This window comes from Pinus tabuliformis, chromosome 4_2, assembly GCF_031772625.1.
Source record: "Pinus tabuliformis cultivar Carrire ecotype Pingquan chromosome 4_2, CPIR1, whole genome shotgun sequence".
In the NCBI taxonomy this organism is placed as follows: Eukaryota; Viridiplantae; Streptophyta; class Pinopsida; order Pinales; family Pinaceae; genus Pinus; species Pinus tabuliformis.
The window spans coordinates 883,144,490-883,163,594 of NC_142304.1; the positions used below are offsets into that span (position 1 = coordinate 883,144,490).

The following is a 19,105-nucleotide window of genomic DNA, read 5'->3' on the forward strand; positions in this document are numbered from 1 at the left end:
GTTCCTCCTAGTCTACGGTCTGGAAGCAACTTTACTGATTGGGTGAGAAATTCCATCCCTCAAGCTGGATGTTGAACTTCTCCCCAAGACCTGACCTTAGGAAGAACGTCTCTTATACCTAGAACGACTTGATGAGACTCGCTGTCTTGCTTCTTTGGTCATCGAAGCACAAAAAAAATGGGTCAAGTCCCATTTTGATCAGTCTGTCTCCCCTCAAGCTTTTTCTGAGAGCGGTTTGGTTTTTCTGTATGATCAGGATAATGATAAGATGGGGGTAGGCAAGTTCGAACCCATGTGGCATGGACCCTACATTGTTATAGTGTGTTATAGAAAGGGGCCTATGAGCTCATTAACTATGAGGGCAATCCCTTAGACAAGCCTCAGAGTGGGCTTTATCTCAAAAAGTACTATGCTTAAGTCATCTTGCATGGTTACTTTTGTACAACAGTGTGTTATTCATTTTTGTACAACATGGTTTGGTGTGTTGTTTTGCAAGCAACTTTCTTGCTTATTATGTTTTTGCATGCTTTGTAAATGTTGGTGTCTCCTCACATCAGTTTTTCTAATGGTGCTTGCCGTAGTACCCGAAATATATCATCCATGGCATAGGCCATTTATGACCCCCATGGTGAGTTGATTGATCTTCAAGGTATATTTGTAGGTTGAACAACTAATAATATCGTTGAGTATAGCGCAGTTATTGAATTGTTGTCAGAAGCCATCGCTCTTGGCATCCGAGAATTGGTTGTCAACCTCGATTCACAGCTTGTCGTCCTTCAACTCAACAGGCAATATTCCATCAAAAACCCTCAGATATTGAGAATGTACCTTTGTATTTGTCTACTAGAAAGATATTTTGATTACATTACATATCATCATATTCCTAGACACATGAATACATTAACAAATGCATTAGCCAATTATGTGTTGGATAGACATTTGCAAAACATGTAAAACTTAAAAAACCAAAAACATTTGTATCATAGTAAGCAAGGAAGTACATCATATATATACATATAGATATATATATATATATATATATATATATATATATATATATATATATATATATATATATATATATATATATATATCTATCTATATATATATATATATATCTATATATATATATATATATGTATGTATGTATGTATGTATGTATGTATGTATGTATGTATGTATATATCTGTGTGTGTGTGGGTAAGTTTGTCATACATCAAAACCTCAAAAAAATAATACGTGTGTTCAAAATACACCCGTGGCTCGCAGGCTTTAAAAATGTGGAATGCTAGACCTATGCACTAAACAACATGATGATCATGATAGCATGTAATTGCTCGGACTACGCGAGTCAGCAGTCGACGGATCCAATCTGATACCTCCACCGTATGCCTTGATACTAGCGTGGGACATCACCCATCCGGGCATACTCTGGGATCCCATGGGTCAATCCCTTGAGATTTCGAACGATCTCCTCCTTGTTGTCGCTTCCGTCTTGATAAGGAGCGACCTTGAACTGCCAAGCAACGCGCCTCGCGATCAAGGATATCCTGACAAAGCGTTCTGGTCCAACATCTACATTCATACAATCAAAATGTCATGAACACATATATCTCAAAAACAATAAAAAACATCAAAAATTCAAAGTGTTTGTTTTTTTACCTCCATCATCATAATCCTCCCCCTCTGGGAGTGGCATATCCAGATCTCCGCAAAAGTCGGTACCGCTGTAAGGCCAATCCTCCACTACGATCAGTTGTTGTCGTAGCCACGAGAAAAAGGCAGGCTTATAGGACATCTATTGGCTCCCGGTAATCCTGGGGATCAATGCACTCCAACGAACCATCCATGTGTCTCGTGGCATCGGCTATTCCACCTCAGCCAGCTGGTAGTGGAATAGTGGAACCTGCTCCAGGAAGAAAGTCACTAGCACAGACCTGTAGAAAAACTGCTTCAGGTTTCCCGCCTTAGCTTTTGATAGCTGGCGCTTCATGTTAACTTTCATAGCTTCTGCCCAGTTGAAAATAGTGGGTGCGTACAGTCAATAGCATATTGAAACTTTGACTTGTTGGTCTCATGTTGCGCTTGGGACCCAGCCACTCTGTTGATAGTCAGTAGTAACACTCTCAGCACAAGATCCCGAACAATCATAATCTCGATCTTGCCACTTTTTGACTTGAGTGCTTCAGGGCAATGTTCTGCAAGTAACATGGTCATACTTGCCCCAATCGGCCTTGACCCATATAGATTGTCTGGCTCCCCTCTTCAGGACAATCCTGTGATGAAATAAATGTCTGAAGTTTCCAACTCCATCTCTTGGTCACTGATCATGAAAATTTCCCGATTCACGTCCCAGAGACTGATCAGATACTATAGCAATTCGGGTTCAGGCCGAAGACCTGGTGTAAGGAAGAATTTGAGGAGCCCACAGTTCATCAAAGCATCCAACCAATTTGGGTCAGCCATTTCTTGGGTGTCAATATCCTCATGCTCGCGTTCCTTCCAATCCACCATTTTTCACGATTTTTTCCCTGCAAAAACCATATAATCAAGTTAATAATCATCTTTGTCTAGAGAAATTTAGATTCAAATGATTAAATTGAGCAAAAATATGAAAAAATTTGTTCATGATGCCGACGCAATTAAGACTCTTAGCAATCCCCAATCGGCGCAATTCCGTGCCTGGAAATCGCGCCAATTGAGGGTGAATATATTTTGCCAAAACCTCCTCATGAAATCCAAAAAATGGATAAAAATAGGTGAAATAAGTATGAAAATGGAGCTTAAGGTCTTGGCTCTTACCTGCAACTGACGGCTCGGCGAATGACCTCCTTTTATTCATTTTTTTTCATGAAATATTAGGGCTTTTAAGTATTTTTGACCTATTTTCCCTCAAAACTGGATAATGCATTTACCTTTTTGTGTAGCGACAGGTGACAAATTGTCAATGATGGTACTGGAGTCACATTTCAGCTCTTTTCTCGACTTATAAAACTCAAATGAAAAGATCGCCGAGTATTTTTCCCTTTTTGACTTGTAAAAGAGAATAAAAATGGGGGGTCCACTTTCAAGCTCTTTTCCGACTCTTTAAACACGAAAATATTTCCGAGCTCTTGTCGTTTTGAACTCGTTAAAGGTTGCGAAACATTATTCACCCAGTATATGTTTACCCCTTTTTTGGGCTGGGATGAACTATTTACGAAAAAGGTACTCCTTGATTGAAATGGTCAAGCGGTTCTCTCAAGTATCGTTTTCTACCTTTTCGGGCTCGAGAGACACAAATGTACGAAAAGGGACCATGTGGAGTTTTCTTTTTCGTGTCTTTTTCAAACTCTCTAAACATGAAAAAGATACCGAGTTACACCTTTGTCGGATTCGTTAAAACATTAAATGACATTAGATTCATCGCCATGATGATTGTGAACTTCTCCTTCCTAGGGATCATTAAACTTACTAAGTTAGATTCGTCCGAAGGATGAACTTACAGTGCAAGCACATGCTATCCCCTTCAAGCTTGCGATAAAAAATAATTGGGGTACTTGCCAGAAATGGTGGGGGGAAATTGGAAATTCTATCAGTCGTGTCGGTAGCTCACTCTTGAACATGACACTTTCTGCTTCGTGTTAGGTTGGGATATCCTCCTTTTCATCATTGACCTTCCTGGGTTGAGCTGTTCATTTTCTCCTTCCATTTGATCTCTGCCACGTCATCATGACCACCAATCCTATGGATCCAAAACCGACCAAACTCCGGAATTGTGTCGCCGATATGTTCAAGAGTTAGTCCTTCTGCAGTTACACTTACTCTTGATTCTCTATATCATCTGAAATCATTTGCATCCCTTTGTATCGTGTGGATGATGTGGAATACATCATGGCCCTCCTTCGACAAAGTCACTTCCTATCGACTTCAGCTCATTATCCAGGAAGTTGACCGAGGGACTCCCTTCTAGTACCTTAGAGTTTGCATGCCCTAATGGCAAGTTATTCGCACTCGATGACAAGCTCACATCATTGGCTTTTGATCGGGTGATTTCATGGGTGTTCGACATCAATTCCTTTATTCACATTTTGTGAACTGTGCTGTCGATACCTTGAGATCCATTGTCATTATTGGTGGTTTTCTCTCACGCTTGTTAATGGGTAACATCATTGACAGGTAATCAAGTGACTTCTTAGCATGTTCGACTTCAACACATTCATTCACATGTTAGGATTTGTACTTTGATCGGGTCGTTTGGAGCGCAAGACCCTAGGATCAGATTACAAAAGTCCAGGTTGCGAGGCGATTTGACATGATCATGTTGATATACATGTCTCCTTCAGATGGATGGCTACGACCATACCATGCTCCTTCTCATTATTGGATGACTGCAACCATACCTTGGTTTTGTTATGATCGTTTCTATTATATGGTTGCGCCCATGCCATGGATCCATTTACATGATCATTTTCTGGATGGTTGCGTCCATACCACGATTCATGTATCATTTCTCATATTTTTCAGTGATGTATATGTATCTATGCTTGCTTGCAGGTTTTCCGATGACAAACTTTGGTTCCCCGCTTCCACTTGTAAAGCATTTCATTCCTCACTCTAGTTCAACCTTCATGCTTTAGGGGGCATCTGCTACATGACATTTTGTCACTATGTCTACGATCCTAGAGGACCTCTACAATGAGCGCAGCATGCTTTCTCATCATGAAGAAACTCCCAATATTTCCCTCTTCATGAGAAGAATAATTCCCCTTTGCATCATTTCCCAAGAATATTCCTTTTATCCCAGTTTACAAGACCGACGCTACTAACCAGTTTCCTCCTCGCGCTGATTTCTAGAGTTTAAAACTAGCCCTCGCACCATACGAAGCGACTGAGCCCTTTTCCAATTGTGCCAATCCTCTTTTGGAAGGTTTTTTAAATAAGGAGTCGAAGCTTCCATGTCTAGAAGCTTCGTAATGGAAGTCTGGTAGATGGTTGGGCCAGATGGAGCCGAGGAAGCTAGTTTGGGCTCCTTTCCCCTATTAGGATTGAACAACCTCAAGAGATAAGACCTTCTCCCATGATGAGAGGAACCATCTCCCATCCATCCAAGCTATATAAACCTCTCTTTTTCCCAAGCAAAAGCTAGTTGGAGTTTTGGAGTAAGTTTGAATAATCAACAAGTCATCTATAGCTTTTAGATTTCTAGTGTATGTTTAAGGGAGAATAGTGTGGTTTTGGTTTGATTTGAGACTAGAGGGAAAGAGGCCTTAAAACTCTTATTGTTGAGGCTATCCATGAAGTGCTAGCAGAAGTGTGGGAACCTGAATACGTTGGAGGAGACCAACAACGTCAAGGCATCGGTTGTAATCTCTTTTTGATATATATAAATGCAACTATTGATTAATTTCCTACATGAAGTGTCATTCTACATATTTATGTCTTAATGTTCCTTGACCTATTAAGTAGGATGAATACAATATTGTATGCTATCATGTTTGTTGTTGTTGTTGTTTGCTTGTTTCAGGTATTCGAAGGAAGGAAACAGAAGATAGCTGGAGTAAGGAAGGAGGATCATCACCAAGTGGAATAACGTTCTAAGAGGTATGCCCTCTTAATTGATTATAGCTTAAGGAGTTTTTCCATATATTGTTTGTTTGTGGCTAGACCCGCTCTCTCAGGCTAGAGGAATTATTTGTGTTCGCACTGAGAATTTACCTGCACCACAGGGAGTGAAAAGTGTGGAATGGGAAAATAGGACTACGCTACCAAAATCAGGATTTCCCAAGTAGTTCCCTTGCTAAATCCATAGGTAAATAAGGGAGATCCCATAGGACTAGGATTGAGGATTGAACACCCATTTAAGGTGAGGGAATAAAATCACAATCAAAGCCCTTCCTTCTTCCAAGTCACCCAATAATCCATGCCAAAAATGCCCAAGAAAAACAAGCATAAGAACCCAATTGCAAAATGAAAAACATACCTTTTGGGTTGGATTTCCCACCTTATAACATATGATCCTGATAGGTGGCGAGGGGACATACAACTAATGTAGGCATAAAGATAAAATGGCATAATACATCAACTACATTGGTGTTTGTCAGGGGTTGTTGGATGTTGGATGAAGAGATTAAACATGTGACAAATGGAAATATTAACAAGTATAAGGTAATATTCGTGGCTAGGAACTTCTCTCAGTAAGAAGGCATTGGTTATGAAGAGACATTTTATCCAACAACAAGGTATACAACTATACATTCATTGATCTCTTTGTAGCATCGATGGGATGGAATTTACATCAAATGGATGTCAAGATTGCATTCCTTAATGGCACAATTGATGAGGAAGTCTATATAGAGAAACCCTTGGGATTTGAAGTCAAAGATAGAGAGACTTATGTTTGCAGGTTGAAGAAGGAATTATATGGCCTTAAGCAAGCACCAAGGGCATGGTATGCCGGGATGGATGCATACCTACAAATATTGGGCTTCACAAAGAGTTTTGTTGATCCAAATTTTTACATCAAGGTTGTAAAAGGTAAACTGGTGATTATTCTTCTGTATGTGGATGATCTTCTCTTGACAGGTGTGGAAGGTCAAATATAAGAATGCAAGAAGCAGTTACCATTAGAATTCAATATGAAGGATCTTGGGTTGATGCACTACTATTTGGGACTAGAAGTCTAGCAGGTACCTAATGAGATCTATCTAAGTGGAGGGAAGTATGTGATCGAGATGTTGAAGAGATTTGACATGATGGATTGCAAACAAATGACAACCTTGATGATTACAAACTTGAAAAGACTAAGGAGTTCTGAATTGAGCCTGGTGGATCCAAACAGGTATAGACAATTGATTGGCTCACTGATGTACTTAGGCTGACATCCATTTAAATATTCTCACCTCAAAACTATTAAAAACTATTTAAAACCCTCATTCAAGCTCTTCTACTTTCATCATTCAAAGAAGTCCTGATGATGGATCCCTGTTGGGATTTGAAACGTTGACGAAAAATGGTTTTTACTGTGGGTTCTCCGGTTACTAAGTTAGAAAATATAAACTGCAGAGGTCTTAAATCCAGACATATGTTTCGCTGTAAATGTTTGCATTAAATTCCAAGTTGAGCCAAAGCATGATCATTGGATAGCAACCAAGCACATTCTGAGATATATGCAAGGTATAATCCACTATTGCCTAAAATATGAAAGGAGGGATGATGTCCACTTGATTGGATATACAGATTCCGACTGGGGAGGAAGTGAGAATGATGGAAGGAGCACTACAAGGGGATGCTTTAGTTTGGGATCCTCCATGGTCTCATGGATGAGCAGGAAGCAAGAATCTGCTGCTTTGAGTAGTGCTGAGGCTGAATATATTGCAGCCTATGAAGTAATCAGGGAAGTTGTCTAGTTGAGGATGTTATTTTTCGAATTGTTTGAAGGAACAATGGACCCTACAATGACACATTGTGATAACACCAATTGTATAATATTTTTTGAAGACCCAACGTTTCATGGAAAGAAAAAGCATATAAACAAGTATCACTACATTCAGAAGGTAGTACAAGATGGTTTTTTGCAGCTACAATATATCTCCATCAATGAGCAAGTAGCTGACATATTAATAAAATCTCTTCCTAATAAGAAGCTTGTATATTTGAGAGACAAGCTTGGTCTGGTTGATATATCCTCCCTATTTGAGAGGGAGATATAGACACATCATATTGTCTTCACTTGGGAGGATAAAATAGAGGATTTGGTAAGCATATGGCATCTGATACTCTTTGAGGATGAGGTAGGGCATCCAAGATAAGAGTAGGCTAAAACCGATATTCTTTAAGGGTTGGATATCCAAGATAAGAATAGTCTAAGAAGGCCATACTCTGTGAACACCCGGGTGGAGTATGTGCCTTGAGAGATAATGATGATGGTGTCTATAAATGATTGGTCTTTCCAACATTAGGCTTTGATCTTGTGGAGAGATATAGTTTTTAGTCAACTCTTTGCTTTATTACAATGTTGGTTGTTATGATGCTAAATAGATGGGTTAGCAATTTGACTGTTCTTATGATATCTCTTCAGATTGAGAATGTCCCAGTACCATTTATAAATACCTCCCTAGTTAAGAGGGGGTGTTGAAAAATGTGTAATTAGGTTTGGTCTTCATAAATATGAAATATAATTTTGATTCTTGTATGTTGTAAAATGAAAGAAAAAGTATTAGTGTTATTTTTTAGGCATGGGTTTCTTTTCCCCTTGGAAAAATCGTAATTTTATTCATAAGACAAAATTACATTTTGTAGATGCAGAAAAGCATATGCATATGGCCTGTATCTATTTTCACAGGATACAAGACAAACAAAATAGTAAAAGGAATAAAAAATTAACTATTGTTCTTTTCTCCCTTTCTTTTTTTCCACCTTTTGCCAACCTCCAGTGTTGGGAGTGGTCGTTACAATGGAAAGCTGATTTTCAGTGGGAGTGTCCTTGTTAGATTCGGATCCTTCCGATCCATGAGTTCGCTTGATGCCAATTATTTCCATTCCTGTTAGTTGAGGTGCTTGATGCTACATTGGGTTGTTGGGGTCTTCCTCCTCCTTTAGTGTGATGTTTTGGTCCTATTTTAGGCATGGGTTTCATGCTCAAGGTATTTTATTTTATAGGTTAGCCACCCATTGAGTGCTTCTAGGGTTTGTCCTAGGTCATGAAGTCAAAAGAGTCATTGTCATATGTTGAAGACCCTTTCGAACACATTGTAACTTATAAAAAGAATTACTTTCATGATTAAAAGTATTAAAATACCTCCCAAGGTCAAGTTGGCTTGGAAGCTAAGAAATAAACCTATTTTGAGGAGCCATGTCCACCTTAGAAGCTTATATAAAGGAGGGAACTTGACCTCATTTGTTCACTCGCTCACTTCTCATCATCTAGTCGAAGTAGAAGGACAAGAAGGCTAGTGAAGAAGGAGAAGGATGAAGAAGAAGCGTTTTTAGGTTCATTCTCTCTCACATGTGTGAAGGAAGGCCAGGGTTTTTGCTATTGGTTGGGTTTATGTTGCTGCAAGATCGAAATTGAGGAAAGTGTAGGAAGAAGGTCAGTGAAAGGCTCATTAGGCCATCCTCAAGCCCTAGAAGAAGGAGAAAGTCAAGCAAAGGTCTGAAGATCCCTTGAAAGGCTAGAACGAGTTCACATGTGTGACAACAACTGCTGCTGGGAGGCCAAAAATTTAAGACCTGCAGTAGAGGTCGAAAAACTGTAGCTAGAAGTCGAAGTTGTGTTGTTGGAAGAGATTTGAATAGGTTTTATTTGGACAAAGGAAGCACATCATCAGTAAGGTCAGACTTGGTCTTGGTCTAGAGGTCTTGGAATTCGTCAATTGAAGAATCTGTAATAAGAGAAGATATTTACGGGTTTTCCTCTCAAGTTGGAGAGCTTTTGGCCCTCACTTGTAGCCTATATCCTATGTTCTTGTGTACTACTATTCTTCTTGTTTTGGTAGTTGTTTGATGATAAGAATAAACATAATATAAATAGAAGAAGCTAAAACGTAAGAAAAAATAAAAAGATATCACAAGCAATTATCAAGTAAAGAGAAATCATCTTAACTACTGCTCCATAGATTTCTCAACAATCAGTTTCCACTCTCTGATAAGTGAAAAAGCGTAAGTTAGGTAGTGTTCCAATTTTGAAATTCCTTTTCCATTATTCAACCTACTAATAAAAAGCAACCATTAAATAGTCTCAAATATCTTAGTCTACTTGGAATATAACATTTGTGCAATTCATGGGAAAGCATAACATGTGTGGAGTATATAAATGTAAGGTGACAACACATTGCTAAGAGAAGGCAAAGGATGCATGACCAGCTACCATGTAATTCAAAAAACTTATAACTTCTATGTCCACCAAACATTTATTGTTTAATGGGATAAAAATTTACAAGCCACTCTTATATTTCATAGATAAGTTCAAGCACTTTCTACTTCCAAGCATATAGAGAGGTAACAAGGTATGACAAAAGAGTAATTGATTGTGGGGTGGCCTATCATTATACATGTCAAAATGAATTAAATGAATAGGTATCTTTCAGGTTATGCAATCCCTCCAATGAATGTGATGTTACTGACTTGTTCGATTGACTTTTCTCTAAGCACCTCACCTCTCAAAGAGGGCAATAATGGTAGTAAAAGGTTGACTATGGACATTAAAGCAAGGCCATTAAATGTGAAATATGATACCATCACCTAACTCACTTACCTAGCCTATGAAACTTGGCAAAGTAAATGTGACACTAACTATTTAGGAAAGATGTGGGGAACTTATAAGTGGTGAAATTAAGAAAATAGAAGTGCAATTGCCCAAATAGTAGACGGAAAAAGAAAAAGTAGTATATTGACAAGGGTTTCAAGTACATAAGGAAAGTTCCAAGTTAATCCCCAAAGTTGATGGTAATATTTGGATAAAGTTATCTTGTGCAAGAAGGGAAAATGACAAACTTGCCAATTTTATAGTGAGGATATTGAAGTCCTCATAACCACGACCAATTTGAAATGATGAGATGAGTAAAAATGAACATGATGTAAGATTTTGGATTTATGAAGTAATCGTGATAAAATAAATTAGTACTCTAGAGGTATTTGTGAATGATACAACCATATGGAAAAATGGTTGTGGAATCATAGTCGTAAAATTATCAAGATAATCATGAAGTTCATTGTTAGCAACTATAGAAAGTATGTTGACATGTGATTAAAGATATAATAAACCAATGAGTTCCTATTGAGTGTGATGATAGTAAGGGGTGTCTCTCTCAAGTGAAAAGCTCTCTTAATATCATCATATCAAATGAATGATGATATGATCCCTGTTATTCCAAGGTGTTAATATAGGGGTTTGAGAACTAAAAACACTCGCAACTAGTTTAGGATAGACTGAGGGAAATGTTTAAAGGTTCAAATGATCAAGGACAACAACAATCTACCATCTAGTGAAAGAAATAGGCTATGTAGACTAATGAACAAATCTTAGCATGGATTCAAAGGAAGTTTGGTAGAAATCATATAAAAATACTTTGAGAAAGATATTTACAAATTGGAAAAATAAGAGAATCTACTAACAAAGGATGTACATGACTGATCTGCACTAATTATTTCATGAGTGGATTGAGGTGTCCTGAGACTTCATATAAAGTAACTTATCAAGTTGTGTCATTAGCATCATAAGAATTTATTGTCAAAACATACTAATCACAAAAATCTTTTTGTGGATCATAATGGTAGTAGTAATTCCAAGTGCTTCAAATTGTAAAACAAGGAAAGTGACTAACAAGGAAAAAGTGAAGGGAAATAATACCTAGTGTGACTTGAAGAAGGTTGAATATATGATCAAAGAGATTAAGTGATATTCAGATGGAAACTCGATGAGATAAGAATTGTTTTTGAGGATGAACAATGATAATTACCAAGTGATGGGTAAATCACCAGGGATCAACAAACCCTTTGTACAAGTGTACTAAGCATGATAGAAAACTTAAATCATGACGACCTAGTGTTTATGTGTTATTGGTTGTATTTGTCTTAAATGGGTAAGCACAATATGTAAATTAACATAAAAAACCATTGGATTAAGGAAAGGTGGTAAAGCCTGTAATAGCGTACTGATGAATTCCACTTAATTTCCCTAGTCAAGAAAAAATACATGACCATAGATTAAAGGTCAAAATGATGAGGGTTACTTAAATCATTGAGGAAAATATGTGAACACTTGAGCATACTGATGAGGGAATATCCCTGCTAAGTAAATTTTCAACTTCCTTATTTAAAGAATAAGAAGTGATGATCTATCCCTAACCAATAGACATAACCAAAATATATCCTAGATGGATGTTTAATTATATTGTTACATGAATCAAAATGAATGGTCTTTGTTGTTTGTACATCTTAATGAATTTGACAGATTAATCATGATAAGAATGCTTATGATTTTGTTTCTCTCCATGTGATATATGTTGAGATGATTATCATATTTATGGTGTTAAGCTATGTTGTTATATTAACATGTGGTTCTATTAATGATGTTTATGTAAAATTTATATTTGATAAATATATGTTAATGTTATAATGCTATGATGAAATTCACGACTTTATGGCATGTGGTAATTGTATGCAATATTAATGGTGAGAATATAACGATGCCATGCATGAGCGTGCAATTCCTTATTATTGAGGTTGTTTTGATAACAATGATGGTGTATTCTCATGAGCACATGTAAGAATTATCATATGGGTGTTTTAAGAATATATAGCTAATGCATTAGTTGCATGTTGAGAGGTGGCGCCTGATAGGGATTCAACCATTGGACCGAGAGGGCCAATTTATTTGATGAACTCATGGGAGCATATACCTATGAGGAATATTATGTAACACCTTGTGGGTTGGGAACAAAATCAATCAACTACTTATGCCAATGTTTATTTTGCCTTGTATAAGTCTCCATGGGTTATGAGACCATCTTGAGAAGGTCAAGTGCATGATATTGAAGTTGTGATGTCGAAGTCCAGAAGTGGGTGTGGGATTTTGATGCCTAGGGATATACCTTGTAGGAGTTGTGGAGGAAGTTTGGATTAGCCTTTCGAGATTCCTAGGGTACGTGAGTATCAAACCAAATGCTTGCCTTGGTGCAGATGAGGCTTGAGCGTTGGGGCTCTGGTATAAATCGATGGGGTTTTAAGCCTAGTTCAAAAATTTGGGAAAGAAGAGCTTGAGAGTACTCGCGCTTTCCCCGATGTTGTGATGTAAATTTAGATTCTTGTTGTGGTCACTTTGGTGGCCCTTATACTAGTTACAACCAAGGTTGTTGGATAGGAGAGAAGAAATAAATAAATAATAGATTATATGATTAAATTTAACTTTAGGATGAAGTTCTTTGATGAGGGGAGTATGTAATACCCCCATATTATCAAATTAATACACAATAATATTATTATTAATAATAATAAAACAAAACAAATAAAATATCAAATAATAAAAAAGTGAGAATTATAATTAATAAAAATAAAAAATAATGTGAAGTTCCAAATAAATAAACAAAGGAAACTATAAAAATACTAAGAATAAAGTCAAATTAATAAAAAGTAAAAGAATAAAATAAGCAAGAGTTAATTATGGAAAAAACTAAGTTAAGAAAAAATTAAGACAAAATATATAATTTTGCATAATGACATATGGATTATATGCATGAAGTTTATCTTCCCATTTTTTAAACAACTTGTTCTATTTAACGGATGAGAAGGAGGAGGTGAGGCATTATTCTTTTCCTAGAAAATTCTAGGATAGAAGGATTCACTATATAAAATAGTTAATTGAGGGCTTGAGGGTGGCCAACTGTCGAAATATATTGTGTAGTTGAGCCTACAATTTGGTGGAGAGTTGTCCCCTAAATGTTGGTTGCGGTTAGATGGATCTAAATAGCGTAATGGTTCTGAAATTTCCATTAAGATAATTCTTCGTTCTACAGGTAAGTCCCTCATCTCTCGTGGATTTCATAGATTTTATACTAACTAGTTGAAATCTTCCTCATGTTGATGATTAATAGCCTTAATTTATGTAGATAATTTGCATGTTTTAATTTTGGGTCATTACAACCAAATAGAGTAAAATTTTAAATTGCATAATATTATGAATGATCAACAAGAAATTCACATAACAACTTTGAACTTTGAGATAAAGCCCTATCTGTTGAAGGAAATGTAACTAGGTTCGGTCTTCATAAATGTAATTTTGATATTTGTATATATTCAAGAAAAGAAATATTATTTTTATAATATATGTCAATGAGTTTCTTGCTCATTGAAATAGGTCTAGCACAAGTTAAAGTGTTGTAGGTGAGTCAAATAGTCCAAATACAATGTTGAATACCTTAAGGGCATGTTGCATCATGTATATGTTTGTATAGAAGTCAAAGAACACTCCTCCAAGAAAAGTCAAGTGTCCTCCAAAGCAAAGGCACCATCAAAGAGTCCCCTCCAAGCAAGTGACACCACCAAAGAAGCCATCTGAAGTAAGTAGCAAGTCGGCCTACAAACAATCCTAAAGTTAGCCTTCTAGTTGGCCTAAAAGGAGGGACAATCCTCTATATATAGAGATTGTCCACTCCACTATAATGCACAAAAATAGCTCTGAAATTAGCGAAGTTAAGGAGATAAGAAAAGAACGAAAAAGGACGAAGTCAAGGAGCCTCTAGTGCAGCGAAGTAAAGGGAAGCATAAGCAAAGGTTGGAGGTTGGTTTCTAGAGAAAATACAGTCACACGTGCAAGGAAGAAGAAGGTTTCCTGCGGTCATAACAATAGAGACTCACAACCAAACATATCTCATCATTTGGGCTAGAGACATAGGTCTAAAGGGTCTCCCACTCAAGTGAAGTATCAAGGAAGAAAAGCGAAGGTAATAGGGTTGTTCTAAATCCTATTACAATCACAGTGTGAGGAGAAGGAGACTATATTTGTTGTCATAACAACCCTCCCATTACAGTCATACAAGTTTGTTGGTTGGTGAAGAGAAGGAAGGGATCATAATAAGGAAAGGGTCTCATCAAAGGTATCTCTTCTAGAGCAAGTGCAACAAGATCTAACAACAGTTGGAAGAAGGATGAAGTGCTGGAAAATGAAGTGCCAAAAGAAGGAAGTGTCAGGGAACGAAGTGCAGAAAGGAGGAAGGACTTGACTTGTGCTTGGAGGACATTCTAGTTAAGGGTCTAGTGTTTGGCATTGATCAAGGGTATTGTTCTTATGTTTTTTTATAGAATTTTGTTGAGATACACACACATTAATTAATAAGAAGAAGAAGATTAAGCTAACAAGAAAAGTGAAAAGACTCCACAAATTGTTTTCAAGTCATATTAAACCTAATTGCCCTAGATTCTTCAACACTATCAATGGTATTAATGGTTAGTTAAAAAGAAGACAAATTCTTATCATTATACTTGGGGTTTGTTTACAAAAGACTCATAAGCACAATAGGAAAAAGTTTGGGAACAAGACTAATTTAGTCAGTTGACAAGAATCAAACAATATGGTGATATTGAATATTATAATTCAGAATTTCAAGTTTTAGCCATAAGAGTGGATAACATAAGTGAATAGCATTTGATGGAATCTTACATCCATGGACCAAAAGAAGATATTAAACAAAAGCTTTTCTTAAAACATTCAAAAAAGGCCATACGATTTTCTCGTCATATTAAAGCCAAGAATAAGACTACACACAACTCTACCATGGGAGCATACTCAGGAAGTAGAGATTGTTTGGGGTTCATATGGCAACCATACCTTAACCTACTCAAATATCACAAAAGGAAATGGAGGAAGGAAGAGAAAAAGGACTATGGTTTGATTGCAACAACAATGGTCAAAAGGGCATAAATTTCAAGAAACAAAATTGTTTGCCTTGGAAAATAATGATGAAGAGGAAATGGAGGCATCTACACATAGACATGAGGAGTAACTTGTTAACTTAAAATAGCAGGAAATAGAGATAGAAATTGTGCACAAGATTGACTCAGAAAGGTGTGAAATATCTTTCCATGCATTGGCGTGTTTGTCGGCTCCTCAAACCCTAAATATTATTGGTTGCATTAAGAAGAAAGGGTCACATTGCTTATCAACTCAGGTAGTACCCATAACTTCATTGATAAAAGTTTAGCATAGTGCCTCAATTGTTTTTTATATCCAGTGACAATCTTTCTAGTTTTAATTTCCAATCGAGGAAGTATTAGTTGTGTGGGAAAAATACACAATATTATAATGAGTATGGGAGAATATAATTTGGAAACCCCAATGTATGCCATCCAATTGGAGGTGTTGATTGTTGTTATAGGGATTCAATGGTTGGGAACATCAAGAAAACTTTCTACAAACTATAATGAATTATTCATGAGATTTGAATCAGAAATTATTAAATATGATTTTAAAGGGTTAAAATCTAGACCTTCTCAAGTCATAAACTCCCATGGAATGGAAAATATCCTAAAAAGGGGTATCAATGGAATTATGGTTAAATTGTATTCTAAGGAAGTTAAGCGGGAAGATGAAAATATTCCTAAGGAATTAAAATACACCTTGGAAAAGCAACATAGGGTCTTCCAAGAAATTCCTAAAGGTATACCTCCATCTAGAGATCATGAAGTGCTCCTAATAAAAATTGTTGAGTATATATTATATTCTTTGCATGACTAGAGTTAGGTGTTGTTACATTCCGTTGGGCATAGTAGACCCCTACACGGGTCTCGGGGTAGCACCCTGATGGAAGAGAGATAGAGAGAGTAGACCCACCCATGTTTTTGCGTATGGTTTTACATATGATGGTTTCTTCCATAATATTTTGTAGATTTGGTCAAGGGAACTAGGCCCCCTACACGAGGTTCGAGATAGTGCCCTGATGGAAGAGAGAGAGAGAGAGAGAGAGAGAGAGAGAGAGAGAGAGAGAGAGAGAGAGCAGATCCACCCATGTTTTTTCTGCATGGTTTTACATATGATGGTTTTTTCCATGTTATTTTGTAGATTTGGTCAAGGGAACTATGATTATGTTTTAATCCAAGGTTAATAAAATGGGGGTTTATGAATATTTCAACATGTATATAATGTATTGTAACATTTAAAATAATACAATGAAAAAGCAATTTGGTTTTCCTGGTTTTGGGTTTTAGGACAAAAAAAATTGTGTATATTTTTGTTCTCACCATCACATATTTCCTGTTTTTAAGAATTCATTTGTAGTTAATTTTTGTACAAGGTTAAAACCTTCAAAAATCATTATAGATGCCCTTATAAAAAAAAGGGAGATTGAGAAAAAAGTGCAATACATGCTAGATTTTGGTATTACTTAATAGATTAAGAGTTCTTTCTCAACTCCAAAAGAGATGGTGAGAAAAAAAAAGACAATTCATGGAGGATGTGTCTTAATTATATAGATCTAAACAAAATCACCATTAACGATAAATTGCCTATCCGAAATACTGATGAGATATTAGATGAACTTCATGGAGTAGCTTATTTTACAAAGCTCAATCTTAATCATGATACCTCCAAATGAGATTAAGAACGTTAGAGATTCCGAGAAGAAATTTTAGAACACTTGAAGGGCACTATGAGTTCTTGGTCATGCCTATTTGGTTGTCTAATGCTCCTACTTTTTGAAGTTTTATGAACAACAAAAATTGACACCATGTTAGAAAAATTGTGTTGGTTTTCTTTGATGATATTCTTATTTTGGGAAAAACACATTAAACATCAAAGAGAGGAGCTAACATGGACCCTCAAAAGATCCAAACTATTACAAAATGGCCTATTCCTAAGAACATCAAGAGTCTTAGAGGATTTTTGGGACTTGAAGGATATTATTGAAAATTTGTTAAGAGGTATGCACACATTGTAGGCCAACTCACGTCTCTCTTGAATAAAAATTCATTTGTATGGAATGATGAGGCTACTTTGGCATTTTCTCTCTTAAAGAATGCCATGTCTTCTACACCAATATTGGCAACACCAGATTTTGGGAAAACATTCATAGTAGAATGTGATACATCAGGGCAAGGAATTGGAGTAGTGTTGACACAAGAATATAAACCATTGGTTTTTGAAAGCAAACAATTCAAAGGAAAATATCTGGTGAATTCTGTTAGTGTCCTATATTATAGTAGTCAAAAAACAGGTTTTGTCTTTTAAATTTATTTGGAAAATGTGTAAAGGTTTTGCTATGATCTCTTAGAGATCAAACTATTGGTCTTAGTAAAGAATGAAATATTTCATTATTAATGTAATTATGTTAGAGTGTGTGAGAGATTAGCTAAAAATAGTTATGGATTCCCAAAAGATTGAGTCAAGTAAGTCTAGGGTCGATGTCTCATACAAGATCATGAGTGAGGTCATAGTGAGTTTCTTCTCATCATTGCCACAAATTAGTGGGGTCAGGATAGTCAGTTAGGTTGTCAAATCATATTGTGCCATGACATCACCACCAGTATAATGGTCATGAGACATGCGCTGCGCTTCTTTCAGTTGCTGCGCTTTCATGATTAAGGCTCCAAATCACAATGATTGTCTTTGAAAGTCAGGTTTGGTCATCTTGGGAGTTAAAAAAATTGTTTTAGCATCTAAAATATCAGATATCCATTCTTTTTTCTATCAAAAGCTTGCTAGAAATCGTTTGAAGTTCGTTGCACTAAATCTGTAGGGGAGGTGCTGCGCTCAGAGACAATCGTTGCGTTTCTTCAAGACAAAGGGTTATCACCACTTTCAGGTTCAATTTCCTCATTTTCTTGGATGATTCGTTTTGGATGTTATCTAATTTGTCCTTACCATTCGAAGAAAACACACAGATAACCTAGCAAACTTCAAACTTTTAACTTGTTGCATTTTCTTTGTTATGGCTAAAAAAATACACTGCGCTTTCACACAATCGTTGTGTTTTCTATTTTGTTTGCATCAAACATTCAAAACTTTGCTTGCGCTCCATATTCTGAAGCATAACATTCCATTTAAGTGGTCAGGAGCATCACATATCATTGTTGTTGCCCTCAATGATCAAGATTTTTTTTTACCCCATGCGTTGCGCTTTCTTGTTGCACCTGTGTTTTTAATTTTCCATTGTAAGCAAAAAGAAACAAGTTGGTGCTTTGGGTCTGAGAAATGAGTTTTGTTGTTCGAGTCTGGTAATATAGGGATTTTCATTCTAAATTTTCCATAAAACCCTTATCTAAATCCCTAATTTTATAAGTTGCTACCTTATTGCTATGCTCAATTGGAAAACACTAAAATTGCATTGAAAACCCTATAATTCATCTATGTTGTAAAGTCATGACAAATCTAGAGAGAAAGAAACACAAAGGAGGAGCCATAGTTAGGTTTGAATGTAACAACCCTGGTGAAAATTCCTTGTAATATATATAAATACCATGGATGATGGAACACGTATTCCAAGTTGAATGTTGGGCAAGACATCCTAGGGGGTATTCATTTGTCTATTTATGGCTAAGGAAATTGGCAAAGGCAATGACAAAGGCTTTGGAAAGGCGAAATGGATTTTTTTGCACATTTATTTATGAAAATAATGGAAATTAGGAGAAAAGGAAG

At 36.5% G+C, this 19,105-nt stretch overlaps 1 pseudogene; it reads right to left on the bottom strand.

Annotated features, from left to right (window-relative positions):
• Positions 1 to 1,399: 1,399 nt before the first annotated feature.
• Positions 1,400 to 19,105, bottom strand: part of LOC149172518 (uncharacterized) — a 72,842-nt pseudogene continuing 55,136 nt past the window's right edge.